We start from the raw sequence: 21,892 nt of genomic DNA, 5'->3' as shown, positions 1-21,892 counted from the left end.
TCAAATCACCCCTAAACCTTCTTTTCTCCAAAGAAAACAACCCCAAGTGCCTCAGCCTTTCCTCATAGGATCTTCCTACCATACCAGGCAACATCCTGGTAAACCTCCTCTGCACCCGTTCCAGTGCCTCCACATCCTTCCTATAGTATGGCGACCAAAACTGCACACAATATTCCAGAAGCGGCCGCACCAGAGTCTTATACAACTGCAGCATGACCTCAGGACTCCGGAACTCAATTCCTCTACCAATAAAAGCCAGTACGCCATATGCCTTCTTCACTGCACTATTTACCTGGGTGGCAACTTTCAGAGATCTGTGTACATGGACACCAAGATCCCTCTGCTCTTCCACACTACCAAGTAGTCTACCATTAGCCCAGTAATCCATCTTTTTATTACTCTTACCAAAGTGAATCACTTCACACTTAGCTACATTGAACTCCATTTGCCACCTTTCTGCCCAGCTCTGCAGCTTCTCTATATCCCGCTGTAACCTGCCATATCCTTCCTCACTGTCTACAACTCCTCCGACTTTCGTATCATCCGCAAACTTGCTCACCCAACCTTCTAACCCTTCCTCCAGGTCATTTATAAAAATGACAAACAGCAATGGTCCCAAAACAGATCCTTGCGGAACACCACTAGTGACGGCACTCCAAGATGAATCTTTGCCATCAACTACTACCCTCTGTCTTCTTCCAGAGAGCCAATTCCTAATCCAAACCTCCAACTCACCCTCAATGCCATATCTCTGTATTTTCTGCAGTAGCCTACCATGGGGGACCTTATCAAACGCCTTACTAAAATCCATATATACTACATCTACCGCTTTCCCCTCATCTACCTCCTTCGTCACCTTCTCAAAGAATTCAATAAGGTTTGTGAGGCACGACCTGCCCTTCACAAAACCATGCTGACTATCCTTGATCACATCATTCTTATCCAGATGTGCATAAATCCTATCCCTTATAATTCTCTCTAAGACTTTGCCCACAACAGAAGTGAGACTCACTGGCCTATAGTTACTAGGATTATCCCTACTCCCCTTCTTGAACAAGGGAACCACGTTTGCTAGCCTCCAGTCCTCTGGCACTACTCCTGTAGACAAAGAGGACACAAAAATCAAGGCCAATGGCTCTGCAATCTCCTCCCTTGCTTCCCAGAGAATCCTAGGATAAATGCAATCAGGCCCAGGGGACTTATCTATTTTCACCCTTGCCAGAATTTCCAACACCTCTTCTCTACATATCTCAAAGCCATCCATTCTACTTATTCGTGCCTCAGTATTCATATCGACAACAATGTCCTGTTCCTGAGTGAATACTGACGAAAAGTATTCATTCAGCGCCTCCCCAATCTCTTCAGCCTCCACACGCAACTTCCCATTACTATCCTTGATTGGACCTATTCCTTCCCTAGTCATTCTTTTATTCCTAACATACCTATAGAAAGCCTTAGGGTTTTCCCTAATCCTACCAACTAAGGACCTTTCATGTCCCCTCCTTGCTGCTCTTAGCTCTCTCTTCAGGTCCTTCCGGGCTACCTTATAACTCTCAATCGCCCCTATTGAACCTTCACGCCTCATCTTTACAAAGGCCGCCCTCTTCCATTTAACAAGGGATTCCAACTCCTTATTAAACCACGGCTCCTTCACACGACCCTTTCCTCCCTGCCTGATAGGTACGTACTTATCAAGGACACTCAATAGTTGCTCCTTGAACAAGTTCCACATATCAATTACGCTCTTGCCTTGGAATCTACTTTTCCAATCCACACATCCTAAGTCATGCCTCAACGCATCATAATTTCCCTGCCCCCAGCTATAACTCTTGCCCTGTAGTACACACTTATCCCTCTCCATCACTAGAGTAAAAATCACCGAATTGTGGTCACTGTCCCCAAAGTGCTCACCTACCTCTAGTTCTAATACCTGGCCTGGTTCGTTACCCAGAACCAAATCCAGTATGGCCTCACCTCTTGTTGGCTTATCTACATATTGTGTCAGGAAACTCTCCTGCACACATTGCACAAACACTGACCCATCTAACGAACTTGAGCTATAGCTTTCCCAATCAATATCAGGAAAGTTAAAGTCTCCCATAACAATCACCCTATTACTGTCACTCTTCTCCTGAATCATCTTCGCAATCCTTTCTTCAACGATTCTAGGACTATTAGGAGGCCTGTAAAAGACTCCTAACAGGGTGACCTCACCTCTCCTATTCCTAACCTCAACCCAAACTACCTCAGATGGCAAATCTTCATCCATCTTCCTTTCCACCACTGTAATACTATCTTTGACAAGCAAAGCCACACCCCCCCCTCTTTTACCCCCACCTCTGACCCTACTAAAACATTTAAACCCTGGAACCTGCAACAGCCAATCCTGTCCCTGATCTAGCCATGTCTCCGTAATAGCCACAACATCGAAGTCCCAGGTACCAACCCACGCTGCGAGTTCACCTACCTTATTTCGTATACTTCTGGCATTAAAGTATACACACTTCAAGCCACTCTTCTGTTTACAGGCACGATCCTTTAAGATTGATACCATATTCCTACCCTCCCTACACTCCAGGTCCTGCACCCTAAAGTTACAGTCTGGGTTCCCATGCCCCTGCAGAGTTAGTTTAAACCCCCCCCAAGAGCACTAGCAAACCTCCCCCCAAGGATACTGGTGCCCCTCAGGTTCAGGTGCAGACCATCCTGTCTATAGAGGTCCCACCTTCCCCAGAAAGAACCCCAGTTATCCAAATACCGAAATCCCTCCCTCCTGCACCATCCCTGTAGCCACGCATTTAACTCTTCTCTCTCCCTATTCCTCGACTCTCTATCACGTGGCACGGGTAACAAACCAGAGACAACAACTCTGTTCGTTCTAACTCTGAGCTTCCAACCTAGCTCCCTAAAAGCCTGTCTAACATCCTCAGCACTCCTACCTATGTCATTGGTGCCAATATGGACCACGACTTCAGGCTGCTCCCCCTCCCCCTTAAGGACCCGGAAAACACGATCAGAGACATCACGTACCCTTGCACCTGGGAGGCAACATACCAAACGTGAGTCTCTCTCGTTCCCACAAAACCGCCTATCTGTGCCCCGAACTATCGAGTCCCCAATTATTATTGCTCTGCTCTTCTCCACCCTTCCCTTCTGAGTAGCGGGGACAGGCTCCGTGCCAGAGGCCTGAGCCCCGTTACTTACCCCTGGTAAGTCGTCCCCCCCACAAGTATCCAAAACGGTATACTTGTTCTTGAGGGGAACGACCACAGGGGGTCCCTGCACTGGCTGCTTCCTCCCAGTCCCCCTCACTGTCACCCATCTATCTGCCATCTTTGGAGTTACTACTTCCCTATAGCTCCGATCTATGACCCCCTCTGCCTCCCGAATGATCCGAATGCTTCTTGGTCTTCTTTCTCTGGAGGATTTCACTGGTTTGCAGGAGGCACAGGAGGTAATTCAAACTAATTAGTTAGAAGTCACAGCTTACAGCAACTGCTGAAGGAAAGATAAACTGGTTTTCTTCAGACTGAAAATAACTTTTACTGCTTAGAACAGAGAGCGCTTGTGAGATGGTGAATGTCTCAAGACTTCTCTATAAGTTGTTCACAATCCCAAGCTGTTCCACCACCCTCCATTCCTGTATCCATTCTTCCTCCCAAACCCTCCCTGACCACCCAATACAAACATACACATTTTAGCATTTCTTAAACCTTGAGCCTATTCCATCAATTCACTCTCAGGGCAATATATTGGCAATTGCATTATCTTTTGCAGTAATGTAGCCAGTGGATTAATCAATGTAAATTATTATTTCATTGTTAGCATGTCAGATATGGACTTCAAAGTGTTGAAGTGCTGACAACAATCCTCAAGTTTCTTTTTCTATGGTAGAGTAGTTCTTCTGATGCTAGTTTAGTTTCTTAGAAAAGCACTTAACTGGCTCCTCTACTTCAAACTCATCATCCTGTAACAAGACTGCACCTATACCCTCAAGTCAATAGCGTCAATTGATATTTTGAAAGGTCTGGAAAAATCAGGAGCAGCCAACATTTCTTCATTTATTAGGATTGCCTTCAGCTTCTCAAAGGCTGCTTGAAATTCTGCTGACCACACCACTTTTCCTTTTCTCTTTAACAAATTCATTAAATGCACAACCGTGCACAAGTGTCCAGGAAAAGTCACAGATTCCTCAAAACCTCATGATTTCCCATCTAGTTTTAGGACCAGAAAATTCTGTAAGAGCCTTTGCTTTTGCCGTACTTAGTGGAACTTGTCCTTGTCTGACATAATGTCTCAAGTAACTTGCTCTTGCTTTTCCAATTCACTTTTAGCCAAAATTATTACGAAACTAGATGACAGTAATTGTTTCCTGTCTTGAGTGCTCTTTACATATGCAACAACATTATCTAAGTAAATTACAGTTATGAACTCCAGCTATGACACTATTCATAAGCCTCTGGAAGGTAGCTGGGGTATTCTTTAAACCAAATGGCATCACTTGATGTTAGTATACCTATTTGGTATAATAAAGGCAATATTTCTTTGGCCTTTGATGTAAATGGCACTTGAAAGTACCTTTCAACAGACAAATCTTAGAAAGGAATGAAGCACTGCTAGTCATTTTAATGCAATTTACCAACCAAGCGGGGACATATGACTAGCTCCAAAAACAAGGAAAAACAAAAATATTTAGAGCCTAGAAATGGATTCAGCAGGCTACGACAAGCGCAGTATAATGGCATTACTATCGCTGAATCCCTCATTATCAACATTCTGGGGATTACTATTGACCAGAAACTGAACTAGGCTAACCATATAAATGCTGTAGCTATGTCAGTATTATAATAGCTAGGAATCATGCAGTGAGTAAGTCATCTCCTGACTTTCCACACCCTCGCTACCATCTACAAGACACAAGTCAGGAATGTGATGTAATGATTCCCACTTGCCTAGATGAGTGCAACTCTAACAACACTCAAGAAGCTTAATACTATCCCGTACAACCCACATGATTTGCACCACATCCAAAAACATTCGCTCCCTCTACCTTTGATGCAGAGTAGCACTAGCATGTACCATCTATAAGATGCATTGCAGAAATTCACCGAAGCTTCTGAGACAGGATAATCGAAACCCATGAGCATTACCATCTAGAAGGACAAACAGTAGGTACATGGGAACGTTACCCACCTGCAAGTTCCCCTCCAAATCACTCACCATCCTTATTTGAAAATGTATTGCCATTCCTCATGTTGCTGGGTCAAAATTCTGGAACTCCCTCTCTAACAGCTTTGTGGGTGTACCTACAGCAAATGAATGACAACAGATTCAAGAAGGTAGATCACCACCACTTTCTGTCAGATTTAATTGTCTGGAAATGAATGCAAACAACATTATCAAATACCCCCTTAACTGGTTATTTCAAGCAAGTTACCACTGGACGCAGAACTTGAAGTTTGAAAACACTTTACATGTTTGCATGAGAGCATCACTCATTGAAATTCCCAGCCTACTACTGTACTTGTAAACTGAGACTTGGCTGCACAGTTTTCTCAATATATTGGGCCAAATCTGGTGAAGGAAATTTAAAACTAACATTGCTTAGTTGCTGGGAGTCAATAGAGGAAAGATTCAGCAGGTAGCCAATGTTCATTCAGGACACAAAAATCCTTTATTTCTCTCAGGGCAATTCTAGCTATTTATGGTAGAACCACTCTCAGCAGAAATGTGTTCATGATTTTGTAATGAACAAATTACAATTCCTGTGGGAGAAAAGACGGATAAGGAGTGATGTTAAATGGAATTTACATAAATAATTTATGTAATTCATTCTATGCAGCTTAATCCATAAAAACATTTCTTCAGTTCTCTGTTGAGTCCAGGTTCAGAATGAACATTCCCTATGTTTTTCTTTAAAATAATATCCCTGGCATTTATTAATACTGTGCCCTAACTGACCCCTTATTGCAGTTAGCAAAAGAGAACCAGATATTTCACATCAGTGTCCTGAACATGTGAGTTGGAGAAAGGACAAAATATTGCTAGTGCTGAAAATCTGAAACAACAAATACAAAACATCATGGAGATACTCAGTAGATCAAACAGCCTCCATTGAAAAAATACTATTTGCTAATGTTTCAGATACAAACCTTTTCTCTAAACTGTGAAAAGGTGCAACACCAGATAATTCGGGCCTGCAACATGAACATCATGATATGTAATGAGATGGAGTGGCACAGGAAACAACTTACAATGGAGCACAGATCGTAATAATACTAACATTAAAATGTCTACGGCGGGGACATTTTGTGTGCATGCACAGACACCCAGCTCATGATCAGACCAGGTTGCATCTCAAGGTTGCTCAATTGCTTTCTTAGTTCTCATTTGCCTCGCACCTATCTGCATGCCTTGCCTTATCATGCCACGCCAATTAGGGCAGCCACACAACCAGGCAGCTTGCTTTGTTGGTCAGCAGTTGTCAGTGAATTGCATGTACATCCTGCTGTTCTGCTTTGTGTTATTCAATCTCACTCTTGCACCATTTGCCAGCAGCTTACACAACAAAAACTGTGTGTGCAGCAAGCAAGCAGCCATGTCTCAGAGTCTTAAGGAAGCAGAGTTACAGAGTTTTACAATATAGAAAGTGGCCCTTTGGCTCTTTTGATTACACTGGTCATCAAACACCTACTACAGTCATCCCATTTCTCAGTACTTGGCCCATAGCCTTGTGTATACTTCTTAAATGCTGTGGTAGTTCTTGCCTCTACCATCCTTTTTGACAGTGAGTTCCAAATATCCACCACCCTCGAGGTGTAAAATGTCTTCCTTAAATTCTCTCTAAACCTCATGCCCTAGTGTAATCAAACACTTCTTATATTGTGACAAACAGAACTGCACACAGTGATCCAGCTGCTGAAACGCATGTTATATACAGACCCATCATAACCACCTTTTTTTTGTTTTCAATGCCTTAAGTGATAAAGGCAAGTATCCCATGTCCTTATTAACTACCTTATCGACCTGACTTGATGTCCACAAAGATCTGTGGACATGGACATCAGCATCCCTCTCTGATCCTTTGTATTTCCTAGGCCAAGCGGTATACTACAAGGATTGGTGTTGGGTCCACTGCTTTTTGTCATTTATGTAAATAATTTGGATGTGAACATAGAAGGTATAGTTAGTAAATTTGCAGATGACACCAAAATTTTAGGTGTCGTGGACAGTGAAGAAGGTTACCTCAGAATACAATGGGATCTTGATCAGATAGGCCAAAAGTCTGAGGAGTGGCAGATGGAGTTTAATTTAGCTAAGTGTGAGGTGCTGCATTTTGAAAAGGCAAATCAGAGCAGGATTTATATACTTAATGGTAAGGTCCTGCGGAGTGTTGCTGAACAAAGAGACCTTGGAGTGCAGGTACATGGTTCCTTGAAAGTGGGGTCTCAGGTAAATAGGATAGTGAAAAAAGTGTTTGGTATGCTTTTCTTTATTGGTCAGAGCACTGAGTATAGGAGTTGGGAGGTAATGTTGTGGTTGTACAGGACATTGGTCATGCCACTTTTAGAATATTGTGTGCAATTCTGATCTCCCTTCCTTGGAAGGATACTGTGAAACTTGAAACGGTTCGGAAAAGATTTACAAGCATGTTGCCAGGGTTGGAGAGTTTGAGCTATAGGGAGAGGCTGAATAAGCTGGGGCTGTTTTCCCTGGAGTGGCAGAAGTTGAGGGGTGACCTTATTGAGGTTTATAAAATCATGAGAGGCATAGACAGGGTAAATAGACAAAGTCTTTTCCCTGAGGTGAGGGAGTTCAGAACTAAAGGGTATAGGTTTAAGGTGAGAGGGGAAACATTTAAAAGGGATCTAAGGGGCAACTTTTTCACGCAGAGGGTGGTGTGTGCATGGAATGAGCTGCCAGAGGAAGTGGTGGAGGCTGGTATAATTACAACATTTAAAAGGCAACTGGACGGGTATGTGAATAGGAAGGGTTTAGAGGGACATGGGCCAAGTGCTGGTAAATAGAACTAGATTAATTTAGGATATCTGGTCAGCATGGACCAGTTGGATTGAAGGGTCTATTTCTGTGCTGTACATCTTATGACTCTATTCATCATGTATTCCTTTGCCTTTTTAGTCCTCTCAAAATACATGACTGTAGGTATTGTCAATATGGACTTCAGTAAGGTTCTGTATGGTAGACTGGTGAGTAAGGTTAGATCATATGGGATCCGGGGGAGCTAGCCAATTAGATACAAAATTGGCTTGAAGGTAGGAGACGAAGGGTGGTGATGGAGGGGTTTTTTTTGGACTGGAGGCCTGTGGTGTGCCACAAGGATCATCTGGGTCCAAGGCATTTTGTCATTTAAATGATTTGAATGTGAATACAGGAGGCATGGTTAGTAAATTTGAAGATGTCACCAAAATTGGTGGGATAGTGCACATTGAAAAAAGTTATCTCAGAGTACAACAGGTCTTCGAACAGATGGGCCAATGGGCCAAGGAATGGCAGATGGAGTTTAATTTTGACAAGTGTGAGGTATTGCATTTTAGTAAGGCAAAACAGGGCAGGACTTATACAGTTCATGATAGGGCCCTGGGGAGTGTTGCCAGTTCCTTGAAAGTCAAGTTGCAGGTAGACAGGGTGCGGAAGTGTTTGGCATACTTGTCTTCATTGGTCAGAACATTGAGTATAAGAGTTGGGATGTCATGTTGCACCTGTACAGGACATTGGTAAGGTCACTTTTGGAAAACAGCACATAGTTCTGGTCAGCCTTCCACAGGTAGGACGTTAGTAAACTTGATAGGGTGCAGAAATGATTTACATGGATGTTGCCAGAACTGTAGGGTTTGAGTTATAAGGAGAGGCTGAATAGGCTGGGGCTTTTTTTCCCTGGAGCTTCTAAGACTGAGAGGTGACCTTATCAAGGTCTATCAAGGGGTGCATGGATAAGTTGAATACCAAGGTCATTTTTCAGGGGGGCGGTGGTCCAAAACTAGAGGACATAGGTTTAAGGTGAGAAGGGAAAGATTTGAAAAAGAAAGGAGAGGTAATTTTTACATGCTAATGGTAGTGCATGTATGGAATGAACTGCCAGAGGAAGTGGTGGAGGTGGTTACAGTTACAACATTTAAAAGGCATCTGGACTTATACATGAAGAGGAAGGGTTTAGAAAGATATGGGCCAAATACTGGCAAATGGGACAGAGTAGGGTTGGCTTGGTCTATCCTGTTTACCTCCCAAATGTCCTGCCTGACATCAACACACATATATCATTAAACAATATTTTGTGGCACAGTCTGTATTTGAGGAGTCATAGTGGAAACAGTTGTTCCTAACATCTGTTTAGCCTGGAGCATGCCAGGTCTGGAACAGCAGTTTGCCTGAGACCCATAAGAGACTTATGGGTATTGAATGTGTCATACTCCTAGGAATCACAATTACAGGTATGCATGGCCAATGTCAAGCATCGTGAAGGACAGCACCTTCTGCCAGTTTTGTATCTCAATATTCTAGTTAGGATTAGTTTGAAATCCCCACATTTGCAAACTGACCTGTAGGGGTTCATAATCGGTACGACTATGCATTCTGCAATCAAACTGGACTGGTTTGATGATTCCTTTGCTCTCCAGCCTCCTAATTTCTGCCTCTATTTTGCACATAAGGCAAATGGCACTAGACAGGTCTTGCAGAATCGTGGAATTGCTACCTGGTCAATATGCAATGTGGCTTTGGCTCTTTCTTGAAAATGTCCCAGTATTTAAATAGGAGTTCCCTCAGGCAGACATTCTCTAATCGAAAAATATTGAGCCAATTGAGTTCACTCTTTTTCAACCAACGTTGCCCTAATAAGCATAAAAGCCTGAGCCTTTTACTGCAATCAGTGGTACCTGAACTAGCTGCTTCTCATAAGAAACCAGTTTCTTTAAAGGTTCCCCAGTACAAGTTTAAGGGTTGGAGTCCAGGGTGAATTTTGGTAATGTCTGGTTTTCCAATCACTGATACAGTTGCGCTGGTATCAACCTCCATGAGAACTGGGTGACCCTTTCACCAGACATTTATTTTCATTTGTTCTGATTTGGATGTTGCTAAGCAATTTAACTGTTCTAACCAGATCTAAGTGGACTTTCTAGGTTATGCATTCTCCTGGACACTGGCCTATGAGTTTTCCTACTCAATTCCGGTCTAGTGGGACTCTTTTTCTTCTTGAATCTACACACAGACACCAACTACAATGGCCTGCCAGCCCGAATTCTCGAGAAAATTTTAACCACATGACCGAGGCTTGACTTTATTATGGGGGCTTACTGTGGGTTGACCTAGAGTACCCCTGTTCAGGATATGTCCTGAGTGAGACTATATAATTGCATTTACTCAAGTGGTGTTCCCAGATTTGGTCGGCTTGGCAAGGATGTCCACTTTTGTTGGAATACACTGTAACTCATAAGCTCTACATTTTCTAGTGACAAAGCCAGTTGTAGTGCCTGTTGAAAGTCCAACTGGACTTCAGCTAGTAGGTGCTTTTGCATGGTCCCATCATTAATCCCACTCTCGTCGCCACTGAAATAACTCATGAAGGCCGGTATCCTATCACTAAGTCACACTTTATTTACACATGTAGTACATGACACTGACCTAGCTAGTTTAGAGAGAGCTCCGAAAGTTAACAGAATTTCTGACACTCCTGCTTATCGCTGTCAGACAGGGCTCTCTGATTGGACCGGTTTAACAGCCTCAATCGGGGAATTCATATACTATGATGTCCACCTGGCTGACCTCATTACAATCACTACATTATGCATTTCTCCAGCCACATACACTTTGCTCTATGTGCACTATCGACCACGTAGTATCGAAAACATACCCTAGCATGTCCTAACATTTAATCCTGAATATGAAACACTATACATGAAGCAGGTTGTCCCTGAATATTGCTCATAAAGTAAACCACGAATTCTGCAAATATCAGCACAGTTGGACGGCACTCAGACCTTCATTTTCCTTACATGACGATTGGTCCCAAGTTAGGAACTCCAGTTTGTTACAATTCTAGGCAGGACACCCCAAAAGGTTATGCTAATATGTGAGGATGTAAGAACAGGCTCCTTTTGTAATTCAACCCCTTCCTCATTCACGACAAGGTTAATTTAAAATGGATTCTTATCCTTGTGGATACCTTTTCTCAATCCAAAATTACTTGTGGATTGAATCTTTACATTTTTTTATATTTGCAACAAGTGTTTTGGAGGGTTTTATCTTTTTGAGGCTGCACGAGATTTCTCACCATGTTTTTACCAAAATCACCTCATTAGCTTCTCAATGCACACTTATGCCATCCATAAGACCATAAGACATAACTGCAGAAATTAGGCCATTCAGTCCATCAAGTCTGCTCCGCCATTCAATCATGGCTGACGAGTTTCTCAACCCCAATCCCTACTTTCTCCCCTTAAACTTTGATCCCCTTGACAATCAGGAACCTATCTATCTCCGTCTTAAATATACTCAATGGCTGGCCTCCACAGCCTTCTGTGGCAATGAGTTCCATAGATTCACCACTCTGGCTGAAGAAGTTTCTCCTTATCTCTGGTCTAAAAGGTCTTCCCTTTACTCTAAGGCTGTGCCCTCACATCCTTGTCTCTCCTACCCATAGAAACATCTTCCCAACATCCACGCTGTCCACATCATTCTGCATTCTGTAAGGTTCAACCAGATTACCCCTCAGCCTTCTAAACTCCATTGAGTATAGACCCAGTGTCCTCAAATGTTCCTCATGTGCTAAGCTGTTCATTCCTGGGAGCATTTTCGTGAATCTCCTCTGAACATACTCCAGGGCCAGTGTATTCTTCCTGAGATATGGGGCCTAAAACTGTGCACAATACTCCAAATGTGGTCTGACCAGAGTCTTATACAGCCTCAGAAGTACGTCCTGCTTTTATATTCAAATCCTTCAAAAATAAATGTTGTCATTGCATTTGCTTTCCTAACTACTGACTCAACTTGCAAGTTTACCTTGACAGATTCCTGGACTAAAACTCCCAAGTCTCTTTGCACTTCAGACTTCTGAATTTTCTTCCCATTTAGAAAATAGTCCATGCCTCTGTTCTTTCTCCCAAAGTGCATGACCCCACACTTTCCCACGTTATAGTCCATCTGCCACTTCTTTGCTCACTCTCATAACCTGGCCAAATCCTGCTGCAGCCTCCTAACCTCCTCAATGCTACCTGTCCCTCTAAAGCTTAGCCAGAATTCCCTCAGTTCCTTCACCGAGATCGTTAATGTCTGAAGTGAAAAGTTATGGTCCCAACACTTAGCCTTTTCAGAACACCACTTGTTGCCTGCTGCCACCCTGAGAAGGACTCTTTTATCTCAACTCTCTGCTTTCTGCCAGATAGCCAAGCTTCTATCCATGCTAGCAGCTTGCCTCTAACACCATGGGCCCTTACCTTACTCAGCAGCCTCCTGTGTGGTACCTTGTCAAAGGTCTTCTTGACGTCCAGAATGGTAATATCCACTGGTTCTCCCTGGTCTAATCTGCTTGTTCATTTCCTCAAAAGGTTTTAGCAGATTTGTCAGGCATGGCCTATCCTTGATGAAACCATGTTGACTTTGCCCTATTTTATCATATACTTCCAAGTATGCAGAAATCTCATTCTTCACAATAGATTTCAGGATCTTACCACAACCAAGGTTAGGCTAATTGGTCTGTAATTTTGCATCTTCTGCATTACTCCCTTTTTAAACAGGGGAGTTACGTTAGAAATTTTCCAGTCCTCTCATCTGAGTCTAGCCCCAACTTAACAAGAGCTGTTGCTAGAAGAACTCACCACTTAGCAGATATCCACCAAAAGACCTGCATCCCTGGTGCTGGCACTATCTTTAAAGTCCATTGTGAATCTGGTCAAGTACTGGCATTCTGAAGCTGCCCTGTTTGGATGGACAGTCTTTCTGAAGATGTTGGTAAAAGGGAAGATGGTGCTGCAATTCTCTGACAGGGCCTGGAGGTCCTGTTGAACAGGGTGATCCATAGAACAGACATCCATTCCCTGAAGGACTAACAGAGAAAGCCACAACAGAGCCTCTAGCCTGGTCTGAAGTTGCTGTCCCAATCAGTGTTATTTCCATGACGTGGAGGAATGGCCAGCAGTTCAAGAAAGTAAATGACCTTCTCTGTTCTGCCAGGGTTAGTGCCACAGTCTTTTATCTACCACCTCACACTCACTCTATTTCTGCACTGAACTCACCTGCCATCAAAGCTCATGCTCTGTCACTCTCACTATCATCTGAAGCATCTTCCCTCACTCACTCCCATGCCACACAACCTCCCATACCCTAACCTTGCATTGCCTCTGCACTGTCTACTCACTTGTCTTGACACCTCACTGCCTTTCAATTATCTGTGTCAGCGCTAACATCTGTACCACCTAGTTTCACCTCAGTCATTCACTCCATTTCTCTCATTTCAGGGTAAGAGACCAGCCTCCTTTCCCCAAACAAAGGGCAGAAAAGGCTCAGACAGGAGGAGGGGTGCTTAATATCTGGCTCGTCCTCCTGTATGAGGAGAGAATCTGTTTCTTGTAGGAGAAGACCGGAACCAGGGCTGGTCCTGCAGGGATGCCGAGACATCTATGGCTTGCCAACTGAGTAACTTTGACTCTTCATTCCGCTTCAACTCTCATAGTAATTGTGCTGTCAGCGCCATTCATTGCACATTGTTTTGAATCTTTGGCTGTGAGGAGAGGAACCTTCTCTCCCTTGTGTCATGCATATTTTGAGGTTACATTCAGTGTATGTGCTGTTTTCTATGTTTTTACGAGATCATAGGATAACTACTGATGAGTACATATCATTTGACACATCCATCCACTACCAATACTACCATCCACTATCCATCCATCCACTAGCATCCTCCACTACCGTAGCAACATTTAATTGTTTAAATATTTCCAGGATTTTGCTACCATTACTCTGCCTGGAAGTGCATTCACACATTAACTACTCTGCACAGAGAGGAATTTCCCAATTTCAGTCCTAAAATTAAATACAACCAGTTATAACAAGTTGTAGTTGGTAAGAAACAAGAGAGATATTACTGTACTGGAACTCATGGGATCTAAGGCAATTTGGCACATTAAATCCAAAATTGCCTTAGTGGCAAGAAGCAGAGGATGATGGTTGAAGGGTGTTTTGTGACTGAAAACCTGTGGTGTACCACAGGGTTCAGTGCTGGATCCATTGCTGTTTGTTGTATACATTAACAATTTGGATATATATGTAGAAGATATGATCAGCAAGTTCGCAGGTGAGACAAAAACTGGTGGTATGGTAAATGTCAAAAAGAAAATCTTCAGACAACAGTATAAAATAGACAGGTTGGTCAAATGGGCTGAACAGTGACAAATGGAATTTAATCCTGAAAAGTGTGAGGTAAAGCATTTTGAGTGGATTAAAAAGGCAAGGGAATACGTGTTAAATGGAGGGCCCCAGAAAATATAAAGTACAGAAGATCAGAGGAGCCTTGGTGCACATGTCCGTCAATACCTTGGAGGTAGCAAGACAGTTAGTTAAGAAGGCATATGGGATACTTGCCTTTATTAGTCAGGGCATTGAACACAAGAGCAAGGAGGCTATGGTAGTGGTGTATATGACATTACTTAGGCCACAACTGGAATACTGTGTGCAGTCCTGGAAGCTACACTATAGGAAGGATGTGATTGCATTAGAGAGGGAGCAGAAGAGAGTGATCAGGATATTGCCTGGGCAAAACAATTCAGCTATGAAGAGAGATTAGGTAGGCTGAGATTGTCTTCCTGAGTGCAGAGAAAGCTGAGGGGAAATTGAGGGGTACAAAGTTCTGAGGGGCACAAACAGGGTAAATAGGACGAAACCTTTTCCCTTAGTGTAGGAGTCAACAAGCGGGGGCATAGTTTTAAGGTAAGGCACAGGTGGTTTAGAGGGGGTTTGAGGAAAAACAAAATCACCTAAAAGGTTATGGGTACTTGACTTCATTGCTTGAAAGGATAATGGAGACGGAAAGCCTCAAGACATTTAATAGCTATTTAGATGAGTACTTGAAATGCCAAAGCATACAAGGCTTGGAAAATATGACTTGAACAGATGGGTACTTGATGACCACACAGACCTGATGGACGAAAGAACCCTGTACTGTAAAAAAATCTATTATTTTATGACTCATACAGACAGCCATGGAGCTGATCCCTAGAATCTGAGATCTGAATTACAAGCCTTTCAGCTGTGAAAAGAGGTGTCTGAGAGGTACTCTTGTAAAAGTCAATAACATTGTTAAAAGTGAAGGGAAAATGCCATTAGAACTATCTGCATTAGCCTTTTTCCAATTAACTGGTACCTCCCAGTGTCTTTATAAAACAGTCTGTTCATCACTCAGCCTTCTCCCTTGTCTCCCAGCATTCTGGAATAAATACCATCAATCCCAATTGAATTTGCTTATTTTGAACCCATTCGGCCTATTCAGAATATACACATTGTGTACTAATTGATTTTACTTGGAATCTCTTTGCCTGGGAGTGATATTGCTAATCTCTTCCTTCATTAGTTGGAGGAAGATTTCACTTCAAATATTTACTATTTTGTGCTCATTCAAGTACATTTATATTTTTCTGGATTTTGCTTTATCTCTAGCACCTCTTACTAACACCTCATTGTTGATAATATTGTAAAAGCTGTTGAAGAAATTGGATTTCTCCAGGAAATGGGAATTGTGAAAGAACAAATCAGTTTTGTATTGAATGAACGGAATATTAATATGGGGGGCAGAATCTTATGTTTATTTAGCTAAGTGAGTTGTATTGAGTTTTTTGGAGAGATTTCCATCAAGACCTAGTGAAATTTCTTGTTGCACCTTACCAACAAGAACATTAACAATCCACCCCACTCCTATGCTGTCCCTCATGCCCAATTCTGAGGTCACCTCACCACATGCTGTTCCCACAACAATTGCCACTCAGTGGATATTCTAGAATTCATGGGCATTCCTTGAGTCCATTTCATATTAACAGCCTGTTGTGCACCCAGATAAGCACTGTCAGTATGGAGTTGCTCTGCGTAGTTCCTGACATTTACTCCAGGTTCCTCTTCACTTGAGTGGTGTTCTAGAAGCTAAACCAGCTAATCCTGGAGTTGTCACAAAAGTTAAAAGATTTTTTAAAATATACAGACTTTCCCAATTTAACTGACTGTTAAACCCAGGTTGACAGAAAACACAAACCAGTTTTCTCTACATAAAAAAATTACTATTTATTATAGATAATCAAATTCTAACTGCAGTAAACAATTATGAACAGCTGACATATAGTTCTACTAGTTAAAACTCAAAACCAGTTATAAAACTCCTCATCAACACACAATTACAGATGGACACAAAAAATGTAGTTCTATAGGTGGAGTGAAAAACTAGAATGGCAATTCAGTGATTCCATTCCATAACATTTTCTGATAGGATTTTTTTGCTATTTGGAACGCTGTTTGTTTCTCAATCTTCATTCTCTCGGCACTTTCATTCGTTTCCAGGAGGTAGAGAGTGACTGGTTGACATCAATAACCATCTCTGGCTTAATAATTAAAAGTCATAGTTTACTGCAACTAATAAGGGGAAATAAACTAACTATCTTAAGGATCAAGATGCTTTTCACTGCAGTGTAAAAACAGCTTCTTCCTTTCCAGAGGCCCGATGGCTTCTGACACAAATATTCATACCCCAAAGCTGTTCAGCTACCTGGGAACCAATCACATAGTTGTTGTCAGACATGAGGCCTTTCTCTTCGATACTGGTCCCCATTTAACAGATCAATCAGCTATTTGTTATTGCTAAATATCCACTTGTAGGAGAAAGTGAGGACTGCAGATGCTGGAGACCAGAGTTGAAAAATGTGGTGCTGGAAAAACACAGCAGGCCAGGCAGTATCCGAGGAGCAGGAGAATCGACGTTTCGGGCATAAGCCCTTCTTCAGGAATGAGGCTGGTGTGCCAAGCGGGCTGAGATAAAAGGTAGGGGGGAGGGAATTTGGGGGAGGGGTGTTGGAAATACGATAGGTGGAAGGAGGTGAGGGTGAGGGTGATAGTCCGGAGAGGGGTTGGGGATGGAGAGGTCGGGAAGAAGATTGCAGGTCAAACAGAGGAGATGATCTGGGGGGTGCAGTGAGAGAGGGACTCACTGAGATCCTTGTAGAGAGAAGAGGAGAGCTTCTTCAAGGGAGGCATCTTGCAAGAGGATTCGCAGTAGGTTAAGATCAACTAGGAGAAAGTGAGGACTGCAGATGCTGGAGACCAGAGTTGAAAAATGTGGTGCTGGAAAAATACAGCAGGCCAGGCAGCATCCAAGGAGCAGGAGAATCGACGTTTCGGGCATAAGCCCTTTTTCAGGAATGAGGCTGGTGTGCCAAGTGGGCTGAGATAAAAGGTAGGGGGGAGGGAATTTGGGGGAGGGGCCCCTGCCTCCAGCTTATCTGGAATTAAGCTTTCCGCACTGCTTGAAGCAACAGCTGTTTAAACAACACTTACAGTGAGTGTCAGGCAATTTGCTTTTTTAAAAAGTGCAGCAGTCCTTTAATAATTCTTGCTTTAAATCAGTTCCTCTCGCACTTCAGCTCACAATTCAAACAACTAGAAAAATTGAATAATATAAACTTTATACCCAGATATGGCAGACAGGGAAAATTGGTGCCCCACAGTACAGGCAGAAACTTGCAGGTTCCACTGAATGGGATGGTGCAGAGACAGGACTTCCTCTTCCTCCAGGCCCAGCAGTGAGATCACAACACCAGGCCAGGCCATAGAGGTCTAAGGTTGCCACTTGGGACAGTGTGGTCTCAGTCATCTGGAGGAATGTATATCACCATAGGAAGAAAGTCAGTGGCTTTCTCTACACCATTAGCGTATGTGTCACCATCCTCTCTGCAATGCCACAAACTCACTCTGTCCTTGTTATTGTACAATCTCCCACTGAGCTCATCCTCTATCCTTCTTACCAATGCTTGGAACATCTTCCTTTATTCATTGTTGCCCACCCCAACCCCCAGTCACTAACCCTGCATGCCCTCTGTGCACCTAATCACACACTTGGGACATTCCCACCAACATTTTCACCTTCTTTAATACATCCCTCTCTCTCATTTCAGAATGAAAGCAACCTCCCAGTACAGCAGGAAGAGCCAAGCCAGTTGGTGGGTTTCCTGACATTCAGTTCTTTATCCCTTCTGTCAGGAACATTTGACTGACCCGAGCGGCTGACAACCACTTCCAAGTCTTTAGATGGCTGTTGGAGGCTGTCCTTTACTTACCGTTTAGACAGTCCCCTTAATTGGCAACTCACCACTGCCTAGCGAGAAACTCTCCATGCCACCTGTGGAAAACATGAAAGGCAGAGCAAGATGTTGCCAAGGTGAAGATCAGCCTCTCTGGACTTCATGTCCAAAACTACCATAAATCTTGCCATAGCCGCACATGCCTTTCAGCCCCTTAATAGGTTTAGCCCATGATGACAGTCTGACTCTTGTTTTAGTACGTTGATGAGCAGCAGTTCAACATGGTAGCAGAGGATTAACTTCAATCTCTTCAGGTAGGAAGGTAAATAAGAATTCTATTTCTGACAAATGTAATGCTTTTGAAAGCTTCAGATGTGAAATGGCTGAGTCACATTGCAAATTGCCAAGGTATGATTACTCACCGGTTTCTGGAATTTTAACTGTACAAACAATGAAAAAAAAAGTAAAAAGTTATGTTTAGGTACAGTGTTTTCAGAACTAGATATAAGTGATTTATAAATGACTGCTGTAGAGGGATTGGCAATTCTGTTCCAATTTATGAACAAAAGTTACGAGAAAGATGATTTTGTAAATCAGTGAGATGTGATCAACCTTTGATAAAGTTAAGAAGCCAGCTAGTGAGTTGATGGAAGAATATTTATGAATTTTGATCAGATATATTAAAGACTTATTGATCGACAAATTCCTGAATCTCAGTTTGTGCTCAGATTAGTAGATTGTGTACAAATCTCTCATATGTATTGACTTTTGATTTTGAAACAGCTCAATTTTATTACAATGATTCTCTTTTGGAACAAATCATTGCTGCCCTGAAGATATTTTTGGGAAAACAATTGTTTCCTGCTACCTTTATCTGATAAACTGGAAATTAAGCAATAAAACAGAAAGTGTAGGACTATGATTACTGACATTTGAGACATGTCAGGGGCCTAGTCATAGGCACTTGTTCAAAGAAGGAGTTGCTGAAAGATGTTTTGAGGTGGGTCATACACCTAGTAGATTTATGGATCAAGACAAAATGTTAGATTGGAATGGTAATTGAAAGAAAATCTTCTTTAGAAATGTCCAGGGAATGTCTAGCAGGCATGTTGGGTGTAAATCAAGATATCATTACACAGGAATTATCTGAAATCCAGGAATCAAGTATTTGAAATAACTCATATTGCAGAATGTTCTAAGTACAATGAGAATGAACAGCATGAAAATATTGTATCAGTTGCCGAAAACCTAAGTTGGACCATATGTATCTTGGACACTGATTCATTGAGTTGTTCTGTAGTAGATAGTAGCTGCACCTCAATAATGATTGATTGGCTAAATTGTTACTTGGAAACTCTCCGCAAGACAAGATGTAAAGTTAAAGAAGATGGAAGTGCTACCTGCTTTAAGTTTTGAGGTGATAATTCATCAATATCTTTAAAGAGTGGGATCCTTCTATGTGAAGTAGCAAGAATGCATCATTGAACAACGCTGATGTGGTCCTGAGTTAAAGAGAAAATAGAAGCAGGAGTAGGCCATTTGGCCCAATGGTCAACTTTGCCATTCAACATGATCATGTTTGAACCTTTACCACAATGCCATATTCTTACTCTCTCTCTCTGTACCCCCTTGACAACTTTAGCCTCAAGAAATCCATTTCTTTCTCAAACATATTCAGTAACTTGGCCTCCACAACCTTCTATAATAGAGAATTCCACAAGTTTACCTCATGACCTAGGGCCATAAACCCACAACCGTTTTTGAATGCTGCCGACCTGGAGAAATGTCATCCTTGCATCAACTTGTTCAGTCTATTTATATGTTCATTGAGATCCCCTCTCATTCTTCTAAATTCTGGTTAATACAAGCCCAGTTGTCCCAATCTCTTCTCATCAGGCAAGCCCAGCATCCCTAGAAAGAGTCTAGTGAAGCTTCACTTCACTCCTTCTATGGCAAGTACTTCTTTCCACGAGTAAAGAGATAACACACAATGCTCCCGATGTGGCCTCACCTGAGGCCTATACAACTGCAGTAAGAGTTCCTTGCAAACCTTCTTGCAATAAAAGACAACTGTCATTTGCCTTAACTCACACTTTGAATGACCGGCATACAAGGACATTGAGGTCCATTTGTACATAAACATTTTCCAATCTATCACCATTTAAATAATGAAATAAAAACAGGAACTGCTGGAAAACCTCAGCCGGTCTGGCAGCAATTCAACAGGTCTGGAGAGAAAGCAGAGTAAACATTTTACATCAAAACATTACTGTTTTACCTCCACAGACGTTGCCAGACCTGTTCAGTTTCTCCAGCAGTTTCTGTTTTTGTTTCAAATTTTCAGCATCCACAGTTCTTTGTTTTATATTATCAATAAAATAATAATCTTTCACTCTGTTTCTCCTACAATAGTGAACAACTTTACACTTATCTACGTTATACTGTACTGTTCTACTCATTCACTCAACTTCTCTAAATTGTTTTAAATACTCTTTACACCTTTTCATCACTCAATCTGACCTAATTTTGTGTCATCAGTATAGTTGAGAATATTATGTTTGATTCTGACATCCAAACTGTTGATCTACATCTGGACATGCAGTGAATAGCTGGGATATAAGTACTGATCCCTGCAGTGCATCACTTGTCTTTCACTCTATAAAAGATCCATTTACTCCTGTTTCCTGTCTGCTAACCATTCTCAATCCATGTCTGTAGATTACCAATTCTTTGTGTTTTGATTTTGCAAACTAACCTCTTAGGTAGGACTTTATCAAAACATACCATATCAGTAAGTAGTTCATTGATTTGGGGAAAAAAATAAGATTAGATGTGGAGAATGATAAAGTATTTGTCATTGGTGAAGCATAAATTTACAAATCACCAGAGCATGACATAATTGTATTCAATTGTAGAGCTTCTGCTGAGAAATTTGAGATTTGTTATTGATGTCTGGCGACAAAAGTTTGGCTAACAGAGATTATCTGGGAGTTGCATATACAATTTGCCCACCAGTCATCACACAAATTTAAACTACTGCTGAAGGATGCTGAAGTTATGAATAAGGAAAATGAATCTCCAATGGAACAAATCATGTCTTGATGTCAAATATCGATTAAATATTGAGGATACTACCACATCTGGCTGTAGGTGCCCAGGGATACCATGAAATGGTGGCTATGGACTTAACAGGAGGAGACAAGGATCAACATATTTACTTGTTAAATTTTGTAGATATGGCTGCGAGATTTAGCATTTACAGAGTCACAAAATCTTACAGCATGGAAACAGACCCTTTGGTCGAGTCTCATCTGCCTGCATTTGGCCCGTATCCTTCCAAACTGTTCCTACTCATGTGCTTATCCAATAAAATAATCAACAAGGACAAACAAAAAATAGTAAATAAAGTTATGCAAATGTGGATTGGCTCAGCTTTGAAAATGCAAAGAAAATTCCTAACAGAAAATAAAGGAGAATTTGCAAATGATGGGTTTAGGGTCATGTGTAAGGACTTGAATATAGCAGTTATGCTGCAGGAAGTTCATTTGCCAATTGTCTGTGTGAAATAAATCATGCAATTGTTATTGCAATCTTACATAAAATACAAT

At 42.0% G+C, this 21,892-nt stretch overlaps 1 protein-coding gene across 7 annotated transcripts in view; it reads right to left on the bottom strand.

Moving 5' to 3' along the window:
- Positions 1-21,892, bottom strand: part of smpd3 (sphingomyelin phosphodiesterase 3) — a 310,905-nt gene that overhangs the window by 202,387 nt on the left and 86,626 nt on the right. For 3 of the 7 annotated variants that reach the window (XM_072547759.1, XM_072547758.1, XM_072547763.1), the window contains exon 2: positions 5,194-5,306. The exons of 3 other annotated variants lie outside the window; for them this stretch is intronic. The gene's annotated coding sequence lies outside the window, so the exon portion shown is untranslated. The remainder of the gene's footprint in view (positions 1-5,193; positions 5,307-21,892) is intronic. One more of the 7 variants, XM_072547762.1, reaches the window with a different exon arrangement.

This window comes from Chiloscyllium punctatum, chromosome 26 (genome assembly GCF_047496795.1).
Source record: "Chiloscyllium punctatum isolate Juve2018m chromosome 26, sChiPun1.3, whole genome shotgun sequence".
In the NCBI taxonomy this organism is placed as follows: domain Eukaryota; kingdom Metazoa; phylum Chordata; class Chondrichthyes; order Orectolobiformes; family Hemiscylliidae; genus Chiloscyllium; species Chiloscyllium punctatum.
The sequence above is the reverse complement of the archived record's forward strand: the minus strand, read 5'-3'. Positions and strand labels throughout refer to the sequence as shown.